This window comes from Rhinoderma darwinii, chromosome 9 (assembly GCF_050947455.1).
Source record: "Rhinoderma darwinii isolate aRhiDar2 chromosome 9, aRhiDar2.hap1, whole genome shotgun sequence".
Classification (NCBI taxonomy): domain Eukaryota; kingdom Metazoa; phylum Chordata; class Amphibia; order Anura; family Rhinodermatidae; genus Rhinoderma; species Rhinoderma darwinii.
Window position 1 is genome coordinate 55,292,310 of NC_134695.1, and position 24,539 is coordinate 55,316,848.

The following is a 24,539-nucleotide window of genomic DNA, read 5'->3' on the forward strand; positions in this document are numbered from 1 at the left end:
GTCGTTTGATCGGATTAGATTAGTGTTTTTACATCCATACATATTCATAGAAATCATTTTTTTAAAAATCCTATATTGTCCCCATCATATTACGAATCTAAATCAGACTTTTTTCAGATCCGTATGCGATCATTAGGGTCTCCATTGACTTCTGTGAAGGAATTATTGGCCACAAATCGGCAACCATAGATGTAGGCTTGGCTTTTATGTTTATGGCAACTGACTCTGCGTGTGTCTGTGCACAAAAACGTTCATGTAAATTGAACCTCATTTGCTGAAAAATGTAAACCCCATAGAGGCGACCCCATGATTCTCTGCAGCATTGAACTTCGGTCCCTTGGTCCCACCAGAGGAAATGATCTCACCAACCATCTCCACAGAATATGTCACATCCACTCGTTATCATTGTACTCACAGGACATGTCGTCAATAATGTCTAATAGTTTATTTGCGAATCACCGATAAGAAATAGACCCTAGTTTCAAGTGTTGGGCTCACAAGTCATCTCCAAATGGGGTTGTCTTCTACTAGACCTTTTAGTGGCCCATTATTGAGCCAGAGTCTGGGACCACCGGAGGATTTTCTGGTGGGCCAGTTCGACCCTGGTCCAGAGAGAGATGTTCTTTGTAACCGCTATTTGCTCTGGCCAAGAGATTAAGATCCTGAACAGAGAATCTATTTACTATTTCTCTAATAGGGTATATGAAATAGTGTTTTCCAAACCAGACAACCCCTTGAAAAACTCCGGCACAGGCAATAAAGGACTACTGAAATAGCTCATGTCATTATGATATTTGTTCTTATATAGAAGCTTGTACATGTCAATGAACTGACGGCCCAGACTGAATGTAATGCGGCTATGGTGTGTGGTTCATCTGCCTTTGTGTTTTTTCTAAGACCAAATTGATGAAATCAAGTAAAACCTTTTACAGGCTTGTAAGGACATCAATATTCTTTACTTTGCTGAGAGTCATACATTACTGAAGTCATCATGCATGGTAAACAGCCACCAATACCTAGCTTTATGAATGAAGGTGTCAGCCAGTCAATTAGCTGCAGAAATAACACTCGCTCCCTTAGGGAGGATTCTCTCTTTCTCATTGATAGCAGCTGAAATGTCAGACACGCTGTAAATGTCGTGGAGGAGGCAGATTACAATTGGCAGCTGTTTGCTTTATTTCCTTGTTTAAAAATGGGGTTTTCAAATAAACTTGGACTTTTTTTCAAACTAAAAAAAGTGAATTCTTTCCTTTGACAGACTGTGAAGGGAATGACATTTAAACTAACTTGAAGGGGTTTTATTCATTTAGTAAAACTTTTACAGCTGTGGGAGTGCAGAAGATGTTGGACTCTTTAACAATACGCTTGACTGCCCATTGCAAAGCAGCAGGCATCATCACTCAACTATACACACACCATAGAAAACCATTGAGACACATAATAAATGTGGCAATTACTATGCACCCAAAAATGGAGGGAATGGTTGCACCTCCATAGAGTGTAATAGAAATTCACATATAGTGGTCATTCCAAATTTCTGTTGAAAGTAGGTTGAAACTAAGAAACGTGTAGGCCCCAAATCTCCCACAAGTCACATCATACCATTTGAGTTCCCCATATCTTCATAGCTAGACATCATGAGGTACATGTGTCCATGTAGCTTGTTGTAAAGCTTGTAACATTGGGGACAGAGTGGAGATTAAACTAATTAGATGACTTTTATGTCCTAACCTCACTTGCACCTTTCTACTTTGCAATGGGGCCCCATGGTTGTTACCACATAGTTGAATAGCTGTTGACACCATGGAATTGATATGTTGGTCCTCAGATATATTCAGTGACCAGTGGATCATTTTCTACCATGGTTCAAAAAAGCTGTTTGACACCTGAGTTCTCTGACTGTCCCCTAAATAAACACATTTGGCTCAGCTGCATCTTACTATAGTAGGGCATCAGGGGCATAACTAGGAAAGACTTGGCCCCATAGCAAACTGTTGACTACTCCCCCCCCCCCTCCCCTGGGTGCCACACACAGCCCCCTTTGCAGATAGATAGAGCCCCCCTGTCATTTGTGCCATACAGCCCCCCCTGTTGATTGTGCCATACAGCCCCCCTGTATATAGTTCCATACAGCCCTCCTGTAGATAGTGCCACACAGCTGCCCCCTGTAAATATTGCCATACAGCCCCCCCTGTAGATAGCGAACCCCCAGCTCCCCCTTATAGATAGTGACATACTGCCCATCTGTAGATAGAGCCGCCATCTCCCCCTTGTAGATAGTGCCATACTCCCGTACCCCCTGTTGATAGTGCCATAAAGCCCCCCATGTAGACAGCACCATACAGCCCCCCTGTAGATAGCACTATACCGCCCCTTCTGTAGATAGTGCCATACAGCCCCCCTGTAGATAGCACCATACAGCCCCCCTGTAGACAGCGCCATACAGCCCCCCTGTAGGAAGCACCATACAGCCCCCCTGTAGATAGTGCCATACAGCCCCCCTGTAGACAGCGCCATACAGCCGCCCTGTAGACAGCGCCATACAGCCCCCCTGTAGATAGCGCCATACCACCCCCGCTGTAGATAGCGCCGTACAGCCCCCCTGTAGATAGCGCCATACAGCCCCCCTGTAGATAGTGCCATACAGACCCCCCTGTAGACAGCGCCATACAGAACCCCCTGTAGACAGCGCCATACAGCCCCCCTGTAGGTAGCATCATACAGCTCCCCTGTAGATAGAACCATACACCCCTCCTGTAGATAGTGCCATACTGCACCCCCTGTAGATACAACCATACAGCCCTTCCTGTAGATAGCACCATACAGCCCCCCTGTAGACAACGCCATACAGCTCCCGTGTTTACAGCGCCATGCAGCCACGCGGTAGATAGCGCCATACCACCCCCACTGTGGATAGCGCCATACAGCCCCCCTGTAGATAGCACCATACAGTCCCCCTGTAGATAGTGCCATACAGACCCCCCTGTAGACAGCGCCATACAGCCCCCCTGATGCGTCACCACAGATGTAGCAGCAATAACGGCTGCTAGCGGCACCACCAGGTATGGGGTGGCACGTGCTGTAGGGCGGCATGGACCCCTGATGCCCAGGAACTGTAGCAGCCGCTATAGCTGCTGCAGTGGTAGTTATGCCATTGTAGGGCATTATTAAAGTTTTAAGAAAATCTCCCACAGTTCAGGGCTCCATTTCCCATGCAGAATTAGGTGTCTCTATGGTAATAGGCTACAGAAAAATCCTGTGTAGTCTGATGCTTTAGTGGTACTCTTTTCCATTTGTCCCCTACTTTTTGAAAACATACATTCGGTAGGTTACCAAGAAAGAGGGGACAGATGGAGGAGAATAGGATCATATGTTGGATCAGACTACACAGGGTTTATCTGAAGTCTGTAACCATGGAGACACACAGCACAGCATAGCAGCTGTGGACAGTAAAAGGTAGGAGATTTGTAATCAATACTATTTGCAAAGTTTCTTCTTTTTTATTTCAGATAACAAACAATTCATTGCAAAAGTGGACATACTCCTTAAGGTGTCATGAGCCTATAAATAGTACACACATGTAACACTATTAAAGTTATAAAAGTCTGGCTGGATTTGTGTGCCTTTTTTTGATAACAGCCACTGATAGAGATGGCAGTCATTGAAAATAAATAATTTTAACGCAGGAAATGAGAGTTTCTACTCCAATAGCTTTCTGCCATCCCCCTTTTAAAACCATTGTAAAGGTTGCATTATTGACCTGTTTTGTCAATGTCACCATATAATATCATTCAGAGACACTGCGAGACTGTGACCTATATAACTACTACCACCTGCCTGGACTCTTCTGTATGTTTTTTCCTTTTCTCTAGAAACATAAATACCATAAAACCTTTTTTTCTGGTTTTCCTAAACCGAAATATCAATCTGAGATTAGAGGTCTCGAGACCACTGACCCCGTTGGATTTTCCTGTTGTAGTGTGCAAAAAAAAAGTTATATTAAAATATAAAGAATTATTTTCTACTACATGATGGAATGCATTTGAAATACATAGTTTTGTAGTTTGGATTCAGATCACAGATATCAAGCACAGGACTTTCCAATCGTTGAAGCCTGGTGCTTCCAATGGTAACCAATAAGAGGCTTACTTAATAGTCTAACTATTTAAAAAAATATACTGAAATATTAGAGGTTTCACACTGATCACTAGAGCACACAACAGGCTGACATTTCCTGTTTTCTGCAGCTCTGCTGTGTAGACTGGGTAATAGTCCACAGAGTCATCTCATTATAATTCGAGTTCTAGCTGACTCAACCTCACCCATGTGTCTAAAGGGCCACCATTTAATACTACATTTCCTCTTCCAAGGAAACATGTGTCTGTATGAAACTTTCCCACAAAATATCAGTTGATCGCCAGGGATCGCAGAAGCCAGACAATGGCAGCTTCCTTTTATATATATATATATATATATATATATATATATATAAAATCTTCTTTTATTTTAAGGCAATTTTCTCTCTCTCGGTCCCCCCTACTCTCACTATGTGCACGACAGACAGACAGACAAGGGTACAAAGAAGCTAAGGGAAAAGGGGCCGATGTCCACGGCAACACCGTGAGCAACAAGAATAGTGAACGAGCCGAGTCAAACCAGGAGTGTACGAGGTACCAAACACAGAGCAAGAGAGTAGTCAGTAAAGCCAGGGTCAATATGAAGCAGAGGACAAATAGTACAAGCAGTAGCAGCAGAGCCAGGAAACAAACAGAATCACAGGCAAAGGAGAAGCAGGAAAAGAAGGTATAAATAGACAGAGGGCGGGAGCTAGCTCCGTCTGGCCAGGCTGTGATAGGCTCTCCCACTCCTCAGCCTCCCAGCCTGAGTGGTGGACGAAGGAGTCACTCTATCAGACTTAGGAGCAGGTGCAGACTGACTAACCACTGGCGTCGACACAGAAGCTGTGTCTGGCAGATCCTTTACAGTACCCCCCCTTTTATGAGGGGCCACTGGACCCTTTCTATGTGGACCTGGCTTATTGGGGAACCGAAGATGGAACCTCTTGAACAATACCCCAGCGTGAACATCCCAAGTCCTCTCCTCAGGCCCGTATCCTCTCCAATGGACCAGGTACTGGAGGGAGCCTTGGACCATCCTGCTGTACACAATCTTGGCCACCTCGAATTCTACCCCTTCAGGGTTGAGAACAGGGATCGGAGGTTTCCTCGAGGGAGCCAAGGACGGGGAGCAGCGTTTCAGGAAGGAGGCATGAAACACGTAGTGTATTCGAAAAGACGGGGGTAACTCCAGTTGGAAGGAGACAGGGTTAAGGACTTCAATGACCTTGTATGGCCCTATATACGACAGACAGACAGACAAGGGTACAAAGAAGCTAAGGGAAAAGGGGTCGATGCCCACGGCAACACCGTGAGCAACAAGAGTAGTGAAACAAGCCGAGTCAAACCAGGAGTGTACGAGGTACCAAACGCAGAGCAAGAGAGTAGTCAGTAAAGTCAGGGTCAATATGAAGCAGAGGACAAATAGTACAAGCAGCAGCAGCAGAGCCAGGAAATAAGCAGAATCAAAGGCAAAGGAGAAGCAGGAAAAGAAGGTATAAATAGACAGAGGGCGGGAGCTAGCTCCGTCTGGCCAGGCTGTGATAGGCTCTCCCACTCCTCAGCCTCCCAGCCTGAGTGGTGGACGAAGGAGTCACTCTATCAGACTTAGGAGCAGGTGCAGACTGACTAACCACAGGCGTCGACACAACATGTAAGGCTTCGTTCACATCTGCGTTCGGTACTTCCCTTGCTCTGCCCCGTCATAGCAGCAGAACAACGAAACTACTGGAAGCATAAGATTCGTGGCCCGTCAGGACCTATTGGCTTAATGGGTTCTGTTGAGTTTCCGCCATGGTGTCCATCATGTAGTCTGACATAATAGCGCAGCATGGTGCGCTATTGTGCAAAGCATTTTTGTGCGTATCGGTGACAGAGGTTCCTAAAGAAGCCTAACTTGTAGAGCTCTGGTCGTAAACAGTATAAAACTTCATAGAATTTTACTGCAATATTTTATCACTTTTGTCAGAATAAAATAATGCTCAACGCTTTCATCAGTCCATGTCCATGTGCTTCAGTCCATTAGGTACCACACTACATATACAGTACCAGCTTGCCTGGCATTCACAGTTGCTTTCTTTCTTCTTCTCTCAGGGACCAATCAGAGCGAACTGTTATTAAAACTCATGGCTTCCTCATGTAAGAGGACATATTAGATAAAGCAAGTATGTTGCAGGAACACTGACCTTAAAATTTGGATCCAAATTAAGAAAGTTTGTAAAAAAATAGAGCCCTGACTAGAGTCCTTCCGACCTTCTTTTTTTGGGGAAAGGGACAATTTAGCCAAAAATTATAGTAAAATAAAAAAATATAAGAAACATAATATATTGCTCAGAATACTAATATGAACACATCAACAGCATAAACTGTGACCTGTAAAGTGATGATAGATAGATAGATAGATAGATAGATAGATAGATAGATAGATAGATAGATAGATAGATAGATAGATAGATAGATAGATAGATAGATAGATAGATAGATAGATCGATAGATAGATAGATAGATAGATCGATAGATCGATAGATCGATAGATCGATAGATCGATAGATCGATAGATCGATAGATAGATAGATAGATAGATAGATAGATCGATAGATCGATAGATAGATAGATAGATAGATAGATAGATAGATAGATAGATAGATAGATAGATAGATAGATAGATAGATAGATAGATAGATAGATAGATAGATAGATAGCACATAGATGTATATTGTTAACATTTTGCTTTTCTATTCCTCATTCACATTTTTGTTATTACTGTGCACATTGCTATAGAATATCTTAATAACAGATTATTTTGCAATCTTCTTAGTAGTTCTTTTATAAGAATGTTATAATTTTCTAATTTAAAATGCATATCCATGGGTAAGCAAAGCATGAATCTGTAATGATGCTAAATGTATCTTCTACAATTATGGCCAGCTGCACAAGTGATGGGAAGTGCACATCACACCGGCGTTACCAGCCTGACATTACACTCGAGAGATGTTCTTCCGGGAAATAATTTCAGTTTATTCATTGTCCCTTCATATTTCAGTGGAGAAAGCCACTAGGATTTGGTTATAATTACATATTTACAGTAAGTGCTTTGAAACTAAGAGAATTAGATGGTTTCACGTGTACACAGGCAACAGACATCCAGCAACATGATAATAGTCTGACATCTGTGCTTGTATCACCAGACAGACATTCAAATGTTCTACATATAGGATTGTCATATAAACTACAGCCATTGATATTGCTGATGATAAAAATAAAAGATGTAGTCTAGTCTTAAGTTACATTCATTATCACTGCACACACTGGATACATTCTGGTACAATATTACTGCAAAGACACGAAACGCGGATCATTGAGTCCACAATGGTTAGATTCATACTGGACATTTCCCAATGGAAAAGGCCAAGGAAAAATAGACGTATGATAAAGGCTCTATGGATTGAAACCACTTTTTGAGCAAAGAAAACGTTTTTACTACACTTGGGTACTGCAGTTCTTTTTTGTGTGATTGGATTCTATAGGTGATACAAGGATCCTCTATTGTAATGAACTCATTCTTGTTTGTAGTTATAGCTAGGATTTCCGGGGCAAAGATTCCGTTGGCAACCCTAGTCCTTTAACTAAATGTTGTATCCAAGGCCAAGTGGCTCATTGGCACCCTTTGTCACCTGGCACCAGGTATATGACCCACCAGCCCACACTAGCTACAGTACACTCATGATCTAGGTATCATTATAAGGTAACAGGGTTATACAGTGCCATGGTGTTTTTCCTGTTTTGCTGCTTTACATCATAGAATTAAAATGGATTTTGAATTTGATTTTATGTAATAGACCTGACAAAATAGTCCAAATTGTTACAGTGGAATGATAAAAAAAAAACAACTAAAAACTGAAAAGTAGCAAGTGCATATGTATTTATCCCCTTTGCTATGAAAGCCTTAACAAAGGTCTGGTCAAGCCAATTAATTTCAGAAGTCACATAATTAATTAAATGTGCAGTCAAAGTGTCACATGATGTTATCATAAATTCACCTGTTCTGAAAGGCCCTTAAGTATGCAACACCACTAAGCAACATGAAGACCAAGGAGCTCTCCAAACATGTCAGAGATAAAGTTGTGGAGACAAATTCACCACTCTCGTTTGCTAACATTACAGTACCTATGGAGAAAAGAGTCATTCACAGGACCTCAGCACACAATAGTAAAGGGAATGGGTCCAACCCTAAATGGGGTCTCTTTCTAGAGCCCAATAGCAGCCACATCGTGTTGTCTCTATGTTACAAATTCACTGTATAAATTGATATAAATATAATTGTGCTCCCACAATATGAAAAAATTAGAAGGTTCACTGAAGTGACAACTGAGTAAAATATACCTTTTAATAGTAACTCGTTTTAAAAACAGGGGTAATACACCACTGTGAAATAAGCCCCACCGTGAAAATTAAAAAATGTATTAAACAGAAAACACTGAGTCATTATGATAGATATATCTCAGTGTTTGTAACAATATTTGTCTGGAACCAGCATATATCCTGGGCACAACAATAGTACAATCCCCAAAAGAAGCACCAGTGTCCGAAATAAATCACCGGATCTCCTAGCGCTGGGTGTAACACAATGTTACTGTCCCCTATGCAGACATTCCATATACAATAAACGACCCTACGCGTTTCAGATACTCATCCTCAGGGGTCCGTATCTTGGTAACTCTGGCCTCATCACCAGCGATAATAATATTCAACAGCAGATATTCTGCTGTGCGTCACGGGAAGATGCACGTATCGATGTCAACGGCATACTTCATTGCAGGCGCTGGGTTACTATAAACACCTAAACTCCACCCCTCGTATTTGGCGGCGATACATGAACTGACCAATCACCACACCCTCTCGATTCGTGACACCTGCCCATGTGACCCCCCGCCGTCAGCTGACAGCCCTGCAGGGGTCATCATCGACCGCATCATGCCGAACGCGCAGGCGCAGTAGAAGCCAAGGACGTGTCGCCCGGACTGCCAAGCAAGAGGAAGGTAAGCGCAAAACGATAATTTATTTTGTAAGTATGTCTTGCGGGACAGTTACCCACCGCAAGTGGACTACCTCACAAAGCAACTCTTAAGTAAATAAACACATATTAGGTGGACAAGATTACTGAGTCCCTCCCATTTGAAAAAACTGACAAAAGATCTCTTTATATGTTGGCTGGCCAATATGGCCATATCGAACATAGTGCACTATGCAAATGGAACCCACCCACCCACAAAGGCAACCCAAGGTGAGATTTGGCCACCTTAAGGGGAATGGTATTGCATATTAAATAAAACACGTATAATTAGTCTGCTCGTTTAAACCCGCTGGTTGTATGCATGCCAGTCTATGGATCCATTGGGCTTCTTTGCGTAGAATTAGGTTGTCCCAGTCACCTCCTCTTTTTGGGGGTCTAATGAGTTCAATTGCTTGAAATTTTAAACATGCTGCATGGCCTTGGTGTTTAGCATGCACATGCTTAGATATTGGGGTGTCCCTACCATGGATAATATCTCCAACATGCTCCCTTATCCGGCGTCGAAATTGTCGTGCTGTTTTGCCCACATAATTTAGGGGGCATGGGCATGTAATTAGGTAAACCACCCCCGCTGTTTTGCAATTGACAAAATCCCGAATGTTGTATTTTTCCTGTGTTGCAACACTGGTGAAGCTATTCCCTTTGAGAATGAAATCACAAGCTTTACAGCTACCACATCTAAAAGTGCCTGGTATTTGTCTATCCAGCCACGTACCCCTAGGTGTAATGGGGTCAAAACAACTGTGCATGACTCTGTCCCTAATGTTTTTCCCTCTCCGATACGTGACAGAAGGCCACTGTGTGATCTGATCTACCAAATCTATATCAGAACTGAGAATACGCCAGTACCTTTTCAGGATCTGCATAATATCATTTTGTTTAGAATCATAGGTGCCTATGAGTCTCGTAACTTGTTCTTCTTTACGTTTTTTAGGAACCAGGAGACATTGCCTGTCTGCGTCCCTTGCTCCCTCATAGGCCTTCCTGATTACACTCTTGGGGAAACCTCTATCCTTCAATCTTGTTTTGAGTTCCTGGGCCTGGCACTCAAAATCACCCTTAGAGCTACAATTCCTACGTACTCTCATAAATTGGCCTTTCGGAATGCCACGTTTGAGGGGATAAGGATGACAACTATTCCATTGCAAGAAACTATTGGTTGCTGTTTCTTTCCGGTGTACCTTGGTACGAATTGTGCCTTCCTCTGTTTTTATAATTTTCAAATCCAGAAAAGACAATTCTTTTTCGCTGATCTCACATGTGAACTTTAGCCCTATATCATTTGTATTGAGGGCTGCTACAAAACTATGGAACTCCTCTGCTGTAGAGTTCCAGAGAAGCAGCACGTCATCAATATATCTAATCCATAATCCAACGGATGAAGTCCATTTGGCAAAGTTGTCCCCAAAGACAATTGTCTCCTCCCACCAGCCAAGAAATAAATTTGCATAGGTGGGAGCAGCAGGGCTCCCCATTGCAGTGCCACATTGCTGATGAAAGATCTTGTCTTCAAAGATAAATATATTTTTTTCAAGAACAAATTGTAATAACTGCAAAACAAAATGGTTATGGGCTACAAACTGAGTGCCTCTTGATCCAAGGAAGTACTCGATCGCCTTATAACCCAATTTGTGAGGTATGGATGAATACAACGCCTCAACATCCAGGCTAGCCAGGAGTGTGTCTTTCTCCAAAGAAATACCGTCAATCTGTTTCAAGACATCCATAGTATCACGTACATATGATGTGAGACTCAAGACAAAAGGGCGCAACACCTGATCAACATATGTACTCACATTTTGAGTTAAATTATTAATGCCTGAAACAATGGGTCTGCCACGTAAGGGGGGATACCCTTTGTGGATTTTGGGCAGGCTATAAAAACACGCCATGATGGGAAAATGTGGGAACAGGAACCCAAACTCACTCGCACTAATCAAAGATCTGCTCTTTGCATCACTCAGAATGCCCAGCAACTCTTTCTTGAATAGTGCTGTGGGGTTGTCCTTTAAAATGGTGTAACAGTCAGGGTTGAGTAAAATGTCCTCACACATTTTTTTATAATCATCCCTACTCATGACCACGATGTTCCCACCTTTATCAGATGCCTTTAGAACAATATTTTGTTTTTTCTCTAAAGTGGTCAGAGCTACTCGTTCGGACCAAGACAAGTTGTTATCTATGCCCCTAATGTCCTGACTAAGATTTTTGATCTCATCTCCCACCATCTCCACAAATAAATCCACATTGGTAAAGTCTCCTATAGGTGGCAACTTTCTACTCTTCATTTTTAGATTGGTGAAAGGACCTAGACCTGGGGTTCTACCAGATTCCTCTAGTAACCCCTCTAAGGCCACAAGGCCTTCCATATCAGACTCTTCTAACCCCAATTCCATGCATTTTTTTCTATTATGGTGTTTGAAAAATTTGATCCATTTGAGCTTGCGAGCAAATAAATTGAGATCCTTTATCCAAGAAAATGAGTCAAATTTAACTGTGGGGACAAAGGAAAGTCCCTTTTCTAATAATGTACTCTCTGATGCACTCAAAATGTATTCAGATAGGTTTATGATTTGTAGCCTATCCATATTACTTCCCTTCACTAATCCTTTTGTCCCCTCAGCATGTAGCGGGAAATGGGGGGATTGTTGGCTAAAAAATTATTGCCACTATTAGAAGAGGCTCTAGCACGGCCTCTATTTCTACCTCTAGCTCCTCCCCTATATTTTTGTTTCCCACCACTACCACCAAAGAAAGGGCCCACTCTTTCAGAGTCTGTTGTTTCACTCTCTGATGTGGAAGGGTCAGATTCCCTCGGCCCCCTATTGGTCTGTTGATATTGCTGTTGTTGGGTATTAACAAAGTCGTAAGCTTTTTTTTCCCTAAATTCCTGTAGGTCTCTCTGGAATTGGAAGTGTTTACGTTCCTTTAAATGATTAGTGAACCTTTCTAGGGTTTGTTGAAGGATTTTGTCTTTTTTATCAAAACCAGGGGTATCTACCAAAGACTTAGCTGCCTCAATTTCTTTTTTAAGCTCAGCACTAATAGAGTCAAACTGGACTTTCTCTTCCTCCACTAAAATCTGCATCAGCCTAAGTGAACTCCCTGTGATCTCCTGTTCCCACCTTTCTTTTATATTAGTGGTTTTTAATCTTGATGCTGGAACAATGGGGACCCTAAGGCCTCTGGGAACTATATTGTTTTTTAAATAGTTTTCCAGACTCTGAATCTCCCACCAGCTTCTAGTGTAATCCTTATGCAATCTATTAAGGTTTTTAAAGGTAGATTTGAGAGATGCACCCTGTGCTGTATACACCAGTTCACATTCAGAAAAGACACTTTTTGCCTCACTCATCCACCCTTCTGTGTTTAAATCAGAGAGTGCAAAGGCTGCCATACCCAGATATAATGAAATTATTAACTGTATGGACTAAATATAAATTCACTGTATAAATTGATATAAATATAATTGTGCTCCCACAATATGAAAAAATTAGAAGGTTCACTGAAGTGACAACTGAGTAAAATATACCTTTTAATAGTAACTCGTTTTAAAAACAGGGGTAATACACCACTGTGAAATAAGCCCCACCGTGAAAATTAAAAAATGTATTAAACAGAAAACACTGAGTCATTATGATAGATATATCTCAGTGTTTGTAACAATATTTGTCTGGAACCAGCATATATCCTGGGCACAACAATAGTACAATCCCCAAAAGAAGCACCAGTGTCCGAAATAAATCACCGGATCTCCTAGCGCTGGGTGTAACACAATGTTACTGTCCCCTATGCAGACATTCCATATACAATAAACGACCCTACGCGTTTCACATTTTGAGTGCATCAGAGAGTACATTATTAGAAAAGGGACTTTCCTTTGTCCCCACAGTTAAATTTGACTCATTTTCTTGGATAAAGGATCTCAATTTATTTGCTCGCAAGCTCAAATGGATCAAATTTTTCAAACACCATAATAGAAAAAAATGCATGGAATTGGGGTTAGAAGAGTCTGATATGGAAGGCCTTGTGGCCTTAGAGGGGTTACTAGAGGAATCTGGTAGAACCCCAGGTCTAGGTCCTTTCACCAATCTAAAAATGAAGAGTAGAAAGTTGCCACCTATAGGAGACTTTACCAATGTGGATTTATTTGTGGAGATGGTGGGAGATGAGATCAAAAATCTTAGTCAGGACATTAGGGGCATAGATAACAACTTGTCTTGGTCCGAACGAGTAGCTCTGACCACTTTAGAGAAAAAACAAAATATTGTTCTAAAGGCATCTGATAAAGGTGGGAACATCGTGGTCATGAGTAGGGATGATTATAAAAAAATGTGTGAGGACATTTTACTCAACCCTGACTGTTACACCATTTTAAAGGACAACCCCACAGCACTATTCAAGAAAGAGTTGCTGGGCATTCTGAGTGATGCAAAGAGCAGATCTTTGATTAGTGCGAGTGAGTTTGGGTTCCTGTTCCCACATTTTCCCATCATGGCGTGTTTTTATAGCCTGCCCAAAATCCACAAAGGGTATCCCCCCTTACGTGGCAGACCCATTGTTTCAGGCATTAATAATTTAACTCAAAATGTGAGTACATATGTTGATCAGGTGTTGCGCCCTTTTGTCTTGAGTCTCACATCATATGTACGTGATACTATGGATGTCTTGAAACAGATTGACGGTATTTCTTTGGAGAAAGACACACTCCTGGCTAGCCTGGATGTTGAGGCGTTGTATTCATCCATACCTCACAAATTGGGTTATAAGGCGATCGAGTACTTCCTTGGATCAAGAGGCACTCAGTTTGTAGCCCATAACCATTTTGTTTTGCAGTTATTACAATTTGTTCTTGAAAAAAATATATTTATCTTTGAAGACAAGATCTTTCATCAGCAATGTGGCACTGCAATGGGGAGCCCTGCTGCTCCCACCTATGCAAATTTATTTCTTGGCTGGTGGGAGGAGACAATTGTCTTTGGGGACAACTTTGCCAAATGGACTTCATCCGTTGGATTATGGATTAGATATATTGATGACGTGCTGCTTCTCTGGAACTCTACAGCAGAGGAGTTCCATAGTTTTGTAGCAGCCCTCAATACAAATGATATAGGGCTAAAGTTCACATGTGAGATCAGCGAAAAAGAATTGTCTTTTCTGGATTTGAAAATTATAAAAACAGAGGAAGGCACAATTCGTACCAAGGTACACCGGAAAGAAACAGCAACCAATAGTTTCTTGCAATGGAATAGTTGTCATCCTTATCCCCTCAAACGTGGCATTCCGAAAGGCCAATTTATGAGAGTACGTAGGAATTGTAGCTCTATGGGTGATTTTGAGTGCCAGGCCCAGGAACTCAAAACAAGATTGAAGGATAGAGGTTTCCCCAAGAGTGTAATCAGAAAGGCCTATGAGGGAGCAAGGGACGCAGACAGGCAATGTCTCCTGGTTCCTAAAAAACGTAAAGAAGAACAAGTTACGAGACTCATAGGCACCTATGATTCTAAACAAAATGATATTATGCAGATCCTGAAAAGGTACTGGCGTATTCTCAGTTCTGATATAGATTTGGTAGATCAGATCACACAGTGGCCTTCTGTCACGTATCGGAGAGGGAAAAACATTAGGGACAGAGTCATGCACAGTTGTTTTGACCCCATTACACCTAGGGGTACGTGGCTGGATAGACAAATACCAGGCACTTTTAGATGTGGTAGCTGTAAAGCTTGTGATTTCATTCTCAAAGGGAATAGCTTCACCAGTGTTGCAACACAGGAAAAATACAACATTCGGGATTTTGTCAATTGCAAAACAGCGGGGGTGGTTTACCTAATTACATGCCCATGCCCCCTAAATTATGTGGGCAAAACAGCACGACAATTTCGACGCCGGATAAGGGAGCATGTTGGAGATATTATCCATGGTAGGGACACCCCAATATCTAAGCATGTGCATGCTAAACACCAAGGCCATGCAGCATGTTTAAAATTTCAAGCAATTGAACTCATTAGACCCCCAAAAAGAGGAGGTGACTGGGACAACCTAATTCTACGCAAAGAAGCCCAATGGATCCATAGACTGGCATGCATACAACCAGCGGGTTTAAACGAGCAGACTAATTATACGTGTTTTATTTAATATGCAATACCATTCCCCTTAAGGTGGCCAAATCTCACCTTGGGTTGCCTTTGTGGGTGGGTGGGTTCCATTTGCATAGTGCACTATGTTCGATATGGCCATATTGGCCAGCCAACATATAAAGAGATCTTTTGTCAGTTTTTTCAAATGGGAGGGACTCAGTAATCTTGTCCACCTAATATGTGTTTATTTACTTAAGAGTTGCTTTGTGAGGTAGTCCACTTGCGGTGGGTAACTGTCCCGCAAGACATACTTACAAAATAAATTATCGTTTTGCGCTTACCTTCCTCTTGCTTGGCAGTCCGGGCGACACGTCCTTGGCTTCTACTGCGCCTGCGCGTTCGGCATGATGCGGTCGATGATGACCCCTGCAGGGCTGTCAGCTGACGGCGGGGGGTCACATGGGCAGGTGTCACGAATCGAGAGGGTGTGGTGATTGGTCAGTTCATGTATCGCCGCCAAATACGAGGGGTGGAGTTTAGGTGTTTATAGTAACCCAGCGCCTGCAATGAAGTATGCCGTTGACATCGATACGTGCATCTTCCCGTGACGCACAGCAGAATATCTGCTGTTGAATATTATTATCGCTGGTGATGAGGCCAGAGTTACCAAGATACGGACCCCTGAGGATGAGTATCTGAAACGCGTAGGGTCGTTTATTGTATATGGAATGTCTGCATAGGGGACAGTAACATTGTGTTACACCCAGCGCTAGGAGATCCGGTGATTTATTTCGGACACTGGTGCTTCTTTTGGGGATTGTACTATTGTTGTGCCCAGGATATATGCTGGTTCCAGACAAATATTGTTACAAACACTGAGATATATCTATCATAATGACTCAGTGTTTTCTGTTTAATACATTTTTTAATTTTCACGGTGGGGCTTATTTCACAGTGGTGTATTACCCCTGTTTTTAAAACGAGTTACTATTAAAAGGTATATTTTACTCAGTTGTCACTTCAGTGAACCTGTCTCTATGTTACATACACACTTGTGAGATGATGTGATTCTTAACATACACCTTCTATGACAGAACTCAAACTTCCATACCCTATCTAGAAATTTGCTAAAAGGGCAACTACTGTGGGTACATATAGACACTTCTGCATAATAATACCACATTATAAATTTACCAGGGAGGAGGAGGGGGTTAACGTATCCAGAACATTTTCACAAAATCCATATCAAATTTATTGTATTCAAATATTCCATGGATAATCGAAGGAATAAATTAGCACATTCGAGTTACACCTCTGTGGGTGAAAACTGTGTAATAAAAGAGGTGCCAGCCTCCACGTACTGAGAATTACAAGCAGATGCTTTGTGTACATATACCCAGCAACATGATTGTATTAGCAAATTAAAAGCTGACTTGAAAATGAGAGCAAAGAAGTATGCAGAGGCCAAAGACAGATCTCGGAACTGAAAATAATTATAAAAAAGACCATGTTATGTGGAGTTAGCATCGGCATTTTCTTATTTTACCTAATTTAACAAACAACTGTTGTACTTGTCAGGGCTTACCCATTAGGGAGTCTTTCACTGCAAGCCCTGAGCTTGCTTGCGGAGCCCAAAAGCAGACGGATGGGTCCATCACCAGTGGTCATCATACTGGATGTCCATGCTATTATTTAGTTCACCTCCTATGTTACAGAAGGTCTGATGGAACTTTTTGCAGAAACACCACCAGCACTTCCGTGTCCCTGTATTTTGGAAGAAGGACACCTATCCCCATCACTTCAATGTGAAGTAGTAGATAACCCCTTCCACCCTAAACAAGGATGCCCATTTAGCTCTAAATACTCCCAACCTACTGCTTTAGTACCAACACAATCAACAATATGCTGGTGGTCTTAAACTGTGGGGTGTAACTGGGGGAGTGGCCTGGCACCTGGTCAGAGGAAAAAGGAGAAATTGCCTAGGGGCCACCACCATCGAGGGGCTTTTACTTTTCAATGAATTCTAATGATTTTGGTTGCACCTTCAGGCAGTTACCTAATGTGCATGACCATTGTTATTACAATTGTCTAAACTTAGCCACGTATTATATGGCCCTATTAGTGGGAAGGGGGTTTCTACACCATAGTTTTTGGCCAGTGACCTTCAAAAATCTTTACCTGCCACTGGTAGCTCCCCTACCATAATAAGAATCATGTCTTACTGTCATGGCTGTGGGGTATGTGTCCCACTAGGCCGCTCCGCCGTAGCAGAGTAGTAGCTGGCCAAACGACAGTCAATAACAGTCTCTGGGGTAAGAGTACCTGGGAAGATGATTTGGCAGATACTCGGAGTAGCAGACACATGGTCTAGCAGACACTTGGCACAGATGATGCTTGGCGTGGCATATGACACTGGACGTGGCAGATGAGACACACACGACTCAGACACTAGACTTTGACTCAGGAACAAACACAGCAACAGGATTCAGGATACGGGAACACTGGGAGTAACTACATATCTTGCGCTGTGACGTATACTTTTTTTAACATGGGAGTCTAATGGATGACGGCTGGCTGACGGATGCATACATCAAAGGCATCCATCGGTGGTATACGTTTTTTACATGTTTCTTTTGGATTTGATTTCAGATTCAGAGAGAAAATTAAGGAGGACACATCTGTATATTATGACTAACTGGAAATAACTAAAAAGTCCTAAGGAAATGAAGATGGCTAGACAAGGCTCTATACATAAAATTGTAATAAATATTGTATTATTCTTCACCAGTGTCCTACTTTTCTTGCTAAAAAGTATCAGTATATTCCTAGAGTTCGGAGCCCCCTTATTGCAGAAGCTTTCTGTCGCATCAGTGACTGACACAATGGTCTAATCTTAGCCAAATGGTGTGCCAATAAGCTGCCATAGCACTGGAGTACTATACGATTGAATGAATACTGTAATAATAATAACAGATAATGGATACGCTGGCATCTTAGGTCCAGGGGAAATTTAACATTGTCTAGTTTTGTTATCTTCAACACCATCCTAAAATTCACTTGCCGTCAATCATTAATCGGAAATTCCAGCTGCCCACGTCATGCTGCCTCTGGCATTAGAGGTGGGCGTATTAACAAGCTACCTTAGCAAACAAATACTTTGAAGAGATAATAATTTCCTGTTTCCCATGGCTGACATTGTCCGCTCATCTGGATATGGCATGAATCTAAGTGATTGATTTAATTCTTACAAATCATGTTGTTGTTTAATATGTGATTGGTTTCAAAAGTAGGAAAGTGGGGGCAGATATGTCCAATAATGTCATACTTTTTGTAATTATCCTTCATTTTACTTTTGCCTAGGTATTTCATTCAAGGGTCTAGTTTTGGCACATATGTAGCACATTTTACAGTCAATGTGACTACCAAAAGTGGTTTCTAAACGTAGCTCCTGGTCACAAATATAACACGTCATTGTACATCAGATTGTCATTAAACAGATATTTGTATTTAGTGTATGTAGCGCACATCTTCCATAAGTCCAGCAAGTGAAAGTTTACTCTTGAACTCCATTTAGATTTTTATATCTCAATAGGTAAAAAAACAAAATCTGTTCTTCCCGATTTCCTAATATATTTATATATCGGTCAGAGCTCCGACTTCCTCATATTGAGCTACAAATCCCCTGCACAGGTGTGTAATGATAGGAAGTGCAGAAGTAGCAGTCACACACGAGCCCTGGTGCCTGAGGGGGTCCAAAAGCCCCTCTGCTACATAATAATACACCAGTATTATAAATGTCCCATGGTAGATGGGGAATCCTATCATAGATTTTGCATTTTGGCCCAGAGATCTGCCCTGCATGGACATAGGACGTAGTATAGTCAGTGTTCAGTAAGCTCCTAAACTCCCTCAAGTTATGTACTAAAAATATTTTCATAAACATGTATAGGAGACGGATTGTCTCTTTATGACAATTTAATTAATGACAAGAAATGTAAAATAAATATTATCACTAAATATGCCCAAATTCAAAGTAAAATGTTGCTATTCCACCATCTGCCAGACTAACAGGTGCCTGTTATTCAAGGTACCCACTGTATTGACTGTCTATTTCTAACCAAAAATTTTGTAGTTGTACCCCTTAAATGGGTTATCCGGGATATTAAAATTGATGGCCTATCCTTAGGACAGGCCATTAATATTAAATCGGTGGGGGTCCGACTGTCGGAGGAGGCTGTACGAGCGCCCCGGCCCATTCAAACAGCTGATAAGCTGGAGTGCCAACAGTTGAATCCCCACCAATCTAATATTGATCGCCTGTCCTAAGGATAGGACATCAATTTTAATAACCCGCATAACCTCTTTATGTGCCTATGTCTCACTACTCTGTATCATCTCCATTATTTGTAAAGGTAATTTAAGAAATTAGTAAAGAGTTTGTTCAGCTTAGACAACCCCTTTTCATACTGTAAATACTTCTGCTAAAACTTTTGATGACGAGAGCCCCCCTCCCCACACGCAATAAACTGCTGGCCTCATTGTTAATATGGCATTGTTAATATGTCTATTAACAATAAAAACCAAATCAGCACAGGGAGTTGAAATTAATGAATGTTTATGATGTTCTTTTTGTGTTCCAAAGCTAAAAGACAAAGCTCCTCAGGGGAGGGTCTGAGCAAGAATTCTTCTCTACATGCTAAACATGCTATAATAGGGCATATCTGACAGCAGAAAGTGCTTTCAAGCACTAATTTTAACATTACAATTTAAAGAAAGGAAAAAATAGTTTTTTAGTGCAATAAAATATAAATATCAACAACAAATTATGGTAAACTTACTAACAAAGGGGGACATGGCTGGTCAAGTCTTAGAGCAGTGGTATCTTACAAAAACTCCCCTCAATGATCAATGACTTAATTGTGCTTCCTTAACTGCGGGTTTCACCTATAAACTTTTGAAGGTTAAGAAGAAACCCTCTTGGACTACATCTATGCGCCTTTCTGAAGCATGAGCAAGTCCAAGTCATGGGAAGTCATAGGCCAGTGATTTTGCAGTACTTTCCAATAGCTGAATGGTTTTCTTTTGATCGGAAAATCCACCTAATATGTCCAATGTTGGTGGTCACACATGCCCAGTAGCTCAGTCCCACTGCCCATATTCTCCTGCTATTGTGTAGTACCAGCTAATAAGAATCTGCAGACTGCAAGTGGCTTCTTCTCATCAGCACTGAACATACTGTATTAGTTGGATGTTCTGAGAGGGAATAAAAAGAGCACCGAAGACACCATAACAAGTATGTAACAGCAATATCTAGATAGAGCAGCAGTTTTGTACAAATTATTCCGATTGAAGTATTGTTACATTTTAAGATCTAACAGATGTAATATTTAATTGTGGGACAACCATTCTGCATCTTGAGTCATCATTCTTTCCTGGTACTGAACTTAATCTCCGAATTTGGACTTTAGATGTCATCTCATTGAAGGATAGTAATGTTCTAGCAACTTAATGTGGTTTCCTTATATGCTTCATGAGTAACTAAGCATGTATGCTGATTTGCTTTGTGTTCTCCAACATAGCGTATGGCTATCCCAGTCCAATTTGCTTCACTATATACAGAATAGTAAGACATATACACCTTTATTTCATAAAGTGTCCTATCTATATATGTCCTTTCATTGCTTGATATATTTTGTTTGTCATTTTTGTTAGAGTCCTGTTGTTTGGAGCCCCTGCGATCAGTTGTCATTGCTGGTGGAGCTGCTATGTAATTTATGATTTGTCTTGCAGCATCACTGCAGGCAAACTGAAGTACAAGGAGCCCACTGAAATCAATGGACACCTTTGGTTCTCCAGAGCAGAATGGTCTTCCAATTATTGAAATGTCAGCTCTAGCAAATATACGGAGTTCTTAAGGGAACCACCCTGAAATTAGCTCAACATGCCTGGATTGGGCAAATAAAATAAAAAAAGATTCTCCATAACAATCCATGGTCATGTCTGATTATTACAAAAATATAAAAAAATAGAAACAAAAAGTAATACATTTTTAATTCACAACATCCTATAGTTCACGGTTCGGTAACGATGATGTTCTGAAACAGCAAATTTCCACCAATATCCTTTTATTTTGGGAAGACTCTTCCTCAATAAAGGCATATTAACAAGACCAATAAAATAATATTCTACTAGCCAGAGTATAAGAGTGTCTATGTGTTACAGAAAACAAATAATTCAAAAACTCATTTACTAGATGCACTGTTTTTATTAAAATAAACTTTTATTCAGCCTCCGTCAAGCAACTAGCACTTGACAAGATGCTGTGAGAGTGATTTTTTATTGCTTTATATTATTGCATTGGATTGAAAATATTTTGCTACAACAGGACCAATTGCATTGTCAACTGTCCACCCACTCCCCCATTTCTTTGGCGAAGTTTGAAAATGCAAGAATGGGCTGCGTACTTTATATAATAATCTAGCAGTGCTTACTTTGACAATTGGAATTTGCATTGCTTTATGTTGTTGTTACATTGTTATATGGATATCTACCTTATTATTGAGCAAGTTTATTATCACAATGCAATAAGTGTTAGGTGAATCTCTAAATTAACATTATGTACTGAAGTAGGAGCCTACATTTTAGTTATAGACAATAGATTAATGGGGCTATCCAGTCCTATGTAAACAAAGCTTTATAATGATATAATAAAAGTTTATGTGATGCTCTAATATATATTGTAATTTAATTTAGGACAATTTACAAGATCTCGGTTTTTTTGTAATTGAATGGAAACTTTAGGGTAGAGTTATTAAAACTGGTACAAAAGAAAAGCAGCTGCCCATAGCAACCAATCAGCTAATAGCTACCTATCTACACTAATACATTAAAGCAAACTCTATGGATCAAGGTCGATCACCTTCCATACTACCTAGTGCATAGCGCCACCAACACTTTGTAACTTTTATTGTTCAGGAGAAGATGGCCGCTATTCCACAGAACTGAAGTAAGAGCACATTTCCTTTTTTTTTTTTTTTAACTGTGTGTTGTAGGAATTCTGGAGAAGGGGATACTCGGAGAGACAAGGGGGGTAGATAAGCATTAAAACTTATAAAGTTTGTAATGATAGCATGTGTGTGAGTGAGTGAGTGTGTGTGCGCCGTACGTGTGTGTGTGTGTGTGTGTGTGTGTGTGTGTGTGTGTATGTGTGTGTGTGTGTTTATAGGCTGTGCTTGATTTTGATTATGTCATAATATTGTTTATGTGTGTATTTATAGTCTGAGCTCTGTTCTGATATTGTCACAATATATGTATAAAATTCCAAAATAGGTCAGCACTATAGTAGCAAATATGTGGGTGGAAGCCTCAGGGCCCAGACTTCCAACCCTTTCACAAATACTTCAATAAATTAGGCAGCACTCCAGCCGTTTTTCAAAGTGAAGAAAAAAGTGTTTATTCACCCATCAGCATACTGATGGGTGAATCTTTTTTCTTCACTTTGAAAAACGGCTGGAGTGCTGCCTAATTTATTGAAATATACATATGTATATATATATATATATATATATATATATATATATATATATATATATATATATATATATACACACACACATATATATGTACATATTGTATATCATACAACTATTCACATAGAAGACTGAATGCATGAAATATAATTATATCAGTCTACTGCTGTTTTACAGGAAATGTTTTCTGCATCAACCAAAGTTACAAAATATTAGAATAAAAAGGGGTCTTTGGTTCACTTCTCTTGTTGCTAATAAATTTGTAATGAAACTTCGAGAATTTCATTTTCTCTTATATCCTGATCCCAGGGATCTTACTGTCAACATATTGCTATTAGCCAAACATTGATTCTGAGTCATTGGCTGCAAACAAGTGTTCCAGTACTTCTGATTTTGAAAAGACAAGTCACTAATAAAATTATAATTGAGAGAGTTAATTATGTACAGCGAGAGGGAGAGAGAAACAGACAATGAATGAAGTGGAGAGAGCTGTATACCTTACTAAAATAATTGCAATGCACTCAAGCTGGACTACCACAAAAAGTTCTGCTATATTTTTACTATATTACTATATTTACTATATTTTTTACGTTTTACTTCTGCTCCTATCTGAGGATAGTCTAATACTATGACCCGATGTGACAATTAGGTTAAAATTAGGTCATGTATGACGGTCAGAAGCTCTGGTTAACTCATTCATGTTGAAAAATGTTATTAGATAAACACATTCATTCCCTTTTTCATTTTCTCGGTATTGGAAGGATGGGTTTCAATACTATACCTATGAGATTTTGTCAGTTGTGCATAAAGAATCCAAGAACAGGTAGATGGCTTGTCTAGTGCTTATTTTGTCCGCTATTTTATGGCTTTCTACTGAATTTAGTGCCACCAGTACTGATTTGCAGCCACTGTCTTGATACCTTCATGGGGATTAAAAAAAATGCATACTTGGCCGAGCTGGTCGGGGAAATCTTTCAGTTTAAAGTTATCACATGTATGTCCAGCCATCTCTACTTGTGTACTTTCAGTGAATGGTTAGCACTGTTGTCTTGGCCCTGGATTCAAATCTGACCACGGTCAACATTTGTGTGGAATTTGTATGTTTTTCCTGTATTTGTGTGGGTGGCTTTCAGGTAATATGGTTTCGACCCACACTCCAAAAACATACTAATCAACTGAGGTTAAGTGGCTTCCTATGAAATTGGCCCCAATATGTATGAATGTGTGAGTTTGAGGAACTGAATGATGACACTCTGTATAGTGCTGTGGAATATGTTGGTGCTATATTAGCAAAAGGAAATACACTAATCAGCCATAACAACTACCTGCTTAATATTGTGTAGGACCCACTCGTGTCACCAAAACATCTCTGACCCATTGAGGCATGGACTCCAAAAGACCTCTTAAGGGCTGTGGTATCTGGCACTAAGACGTTAGCAGATTTTGGTATTTGGTTTGCAACAATGTTTAGGTTGGTGGTATGTGTCAAAATAACATCCACATGAATTTTCCAGCAGTACACTGCCTACGCCAGCTTGCCTTCTTCTCATAGTGCATCCTGGTGCCATTACCTCCCCCAGCAAGTGTCGCACACGCACCCTGCCATCCACATAATGTAAAAGAAAACATGATTCCTCTGATCAGGCCACTTTCTTCCATTGCTCCATAATCCAGTTCTGATGCTTACATGCCCATTGTAGGCGCTTTCAGCTGTGGATATAGGTCAGCATGAGCTGTCTTG